A 4,184-nucleotide genomic window follows, 5' to 3' on the forward strand; every position below is an offset into this window, starting at 1 on the left:
CGATTTGTCTTCGAGGAACCTAAGAATGACAAGTTATAGAAGTTGACGTTAATGCATAAATGGGAAGAGGCGGATTCTGGTTCTCTCGAGACCTCTTGACAAATGGCGTAGATGTTAGTGTTCTTTTCCTTTTTTTCTATGGCTACTTATTAACGTTTTATATATATAGGTGCATAGGTGGATATATATGCTGAAATATATTGCTGTATGCTTATGTAGATTTGTATATTAATTATACAGTTATATGTCTATATTCATATATATTTATAGTCATATATATATATATATATACAGTATATATATATATATATATATATATATATATATATATATATATATATATATATATATATATATATATATATATATATATATATATATACACAACGTTTCACCATGTTTAGGTATCCCCATTAGAAAGGATTTACTGTTTGTATATATGTATATATATATATATATATATATATATATATATATATATATATATATATACTGTATATATATATGTATATATATATACATATACATATAAGGAGAGAGAGAGAGAGAGAGAGAGAGAGAGAGAGAGAGAGAGAGAGAGAGAGAGAGAGAGAGAGAGAGAGAGAGAGAGAGAGAGACGTACACACATACATATACATAAGTCAATGGGCGATGAAGATAGCTTTAACAATGCCTCTCGACCTAAACCCGGCCTTGTTTACCAAGGGAACTAATCGAATGGCTAATGTATTTATTTAGGACAGGAATAAACATACAAAAATAAACATTATTTGTCTTGCAATCCACTATTGGTAATTAATGTGGCTTTTATCTTCTTTCTGGGGTTCAATATTTCATTAGCAGTAATGGAGGTAAGATGCTTACTGACTCCCATATGATATATAGAGGTTTTCACGTTGTAATTCGTAATTAATGTTGTAAAATAGGAAAATCTCTCTCTCTCTCTCTCTCTCTCTCTCTCTCTCTCTCTCTCTCTCTCTCTCTCTCTCTCTCTCTCTCTGTAAAGTGGTTATCGTCCTTTGGTTGGTAAATAGTGCGTTCTCACATTTGCATATCTACGCATTTACTTGCGTTCAAGAATGTATATGGTGACATTGCATTTGTAAATGTATGTATGTTTATAATATATATATATATATATATATATATATATATATATTTATATATGTTTATACATAGTTATATATATAAGTATATATATGTATATATATATATATATATATATTTATGTATATATATATATATATATATATATATATATATATATGTGTGTGTGTGTGTGTGTGTGTGTGTTAAGTATAATATCTCCTACTAACGAAACCTCTTGGTTTAGTACTAAGTCATGAACTGGATTTCATATCAAAATTAAATATATATATATATATATATATATATATATATATATATATATACATATATATATATAAATATATATGTATATATATGTAAATATATGTATATATATATATATATATATATATATATATATATATATATATATATATATATATGTATGTATATATAAGTTGTGTCTATGTTAGACCAAAAAAAAAGTCATTATTTGTTAGAGATAATTTTGTTTTATAAGAACTAGGAAGACATGTTACTCAACTGATGATATGTATTTTATAAACTTTGGAAAACTAACATACAAGAAGAGTGAACAAAGGAAAAAAAAAAAAACATTTATTTTCCCTATAGATTGACGTTGTTTGTTACCCTATCTGTTGTCATGTTATTTACGGAGTGGAGTTGCTACCCCTATGCCTTCCGAGATATTCCTTCAATCCAAAAAGGGTACACATGAAAACCTCCCTGCCTGGCGCTCTACTGGACTATAGTCAATTCTTTTTAGTGAGGCAGATTTGCACCGACTCGCAGAGGTGCCCTTTTAGCTCGGAAAAGTTTCCTGCTCGCTGATTGGTTGGACAAGATAATTCTAACCAATCAGATAGCAGGAAACATTTCCGAGCTAAAAGGGCACCGCTGCGAGTCAGTGTAAATACGTCTCATTAAAAAGAAAATTGACTAAAGGTTTTAAGACCCGCTCAACCTCGATAGTTTCTTGTATTGTCTGCAACCTCACTATCCCTGTGTACTAAGGATGAGGTGTGGTGTTTCGGAGATCTTACAGGTCTACCTGTTGAGTCATCACTAGCTATTATCTGGCCCTCCCTGGTACTAGCCTATGTGGAGAGGGTACTTGGTTGCTGAGTGTAGTTGTATATGGTCAGTCTCTACTGTCTAGGGTACTGTCCTGCTAGCTAGGTCATTATCACTGTCTCTTGCCTCTGCCATTCATGAGCGGACTTTAAATTTTTAATCTGTCTGGCTTTATTGGACAGGTTAATCTTTAATATACTATTCGTTCAATTATAGTTTAACCCAAGTGATGCAAATGAATTTTATCACAATGAATATTGTAGTTTTATGTCTGATTTATGACATTATAAATAATACCATAAACCTGGGAATGTCATTTTTCCAATGTTTGTACTTGCCAATCGCTCTCATGTTTGCGTGGCAGAACATTATACGACATTCAATAAACACAATAAACTATGTACTGTCTTAGAGGTGCAGTGCTGGTTCATATATCATGACTGAGAATTATATGATTTCCGATTTTCTTTGTATTTTTGAAGTGTGTTTCAAGAAACATTTGTTATTTAGGATAATCCACAATGCACCGTTACAACCATATGATACATCACATATATATATATATGTATATATATATATATATATATATATATATATATATATATATATATATATATATATATATATATATATATATATATATATATATATATATATATATATATATATATATATATATATATATATATATATATATATATATATATATATGCACTAGTATACTAGTTACCTTCGCCAACGAAGTTGGGAGGTGATTATGTTTTCGCCCGTTTGTCTGTGAACAACTTCCTGGCCACAATTTTCTCATAGACTAATAAAAATTTCAGGGATTTGTTGTTATGTTGAGCGGAGGAAGTGATTCAATTCTGAAAGTCCTAGGTCAAAGGGGCAAGGTCAAGGTCGACCGAATTAACCCTAACCTTAACCTCAAGTTATCACATGGTTGTCACACATACTCCAAATACGACTACTGTCTTAAATTGATTCTGGGAAAGGCAAGTTGGTTTCGAGAAATAAGCTGCCGTGGTGGAGGTCTGCACTCTCAGAGTGCTTTTTTAGTTTCAGTTTGTATTTCTGATTTTAATACGTGCCTAAACCCCTAGGTATTAAGTCTACATTTTATAGGTTTAAATGTTGCTCATGAATAATAATGCTTTATAATCACACCATATATACAGTACATATGATCAGCGCCAAAGCCCCCTCTCCAACCAAGATAGGACCAGGGAGGGCTAGGCAATGACTGCTGATGACTTAGCAGGTAGAAATTTAAGCTCCCTCAAATGCCCCCGCCCCCCCCCCCCCCATCCTTAGCTCACAAGGAAAGTGAGGTTGCAGACACTACAAAAAAAAAAAAGAAAAAAATCGAACCCCAGTCCGGCAGATCGCAAGTCATTCTTTGGTATGAGAATTTTCAATCGAATATTATTATTGTTATTATTATTATTATTATTATTATTATTATTATTACGATGATGATGATGGTGATTATTATTATTATTATTATTATTATTATTATTATTATTGTTATTATTATTATTATTAGTATTATTATTATTATTATGACTAGCTAAGCTACAACCCTATTTGGGAAAGTAAGATGCTATAAGCCCAAGGGCTCTAACAGGGAAAAATAGCCCAACGAGTAAAGGAAATTTGAAAATAAATAAACGATATGAGAAATAATGAACAATTGAAATAAAGTATTTTAAAAACATTAGCAACATTAAAATAGATATCTCATATATAAACTATAAAAAGATTTGTCTGCCTATTCAATACAAAAACATTTGCTGCAAGTTTGAACTTTTTTAGCTTCAGAAAATTAATATGATTGTTCATTATTTTGTTATCCTCCGAAATTATTTATTTCAATGTAAGTGATTTCATTCACATCTCTTCCATCGACATATTTGTTTTATTTTTAGGTGACAAAATTTAGTTTTTAGCCATAATCAAGTAATCTCTTCACTTATTTATATGTATACGTATGTATACACTTTTTCTGAGTATGGCTACCT

The sequence above is a fragment of the Palaemon carinicauda genome, chromosome 15 (assembly GCF_036898095.1).
Source record: "Palaemon carinicauda isolate YSFRI2023 chromosome 15, ASM3689809v2, whole genome shotgun sequence".
Taxonomy (NCBI): Eukaryota; Metazoa; Arthropoda; class Malacostraca; order Decapoda; family Palaemonidae; genus Palaemon; species Palaemon carinicauda.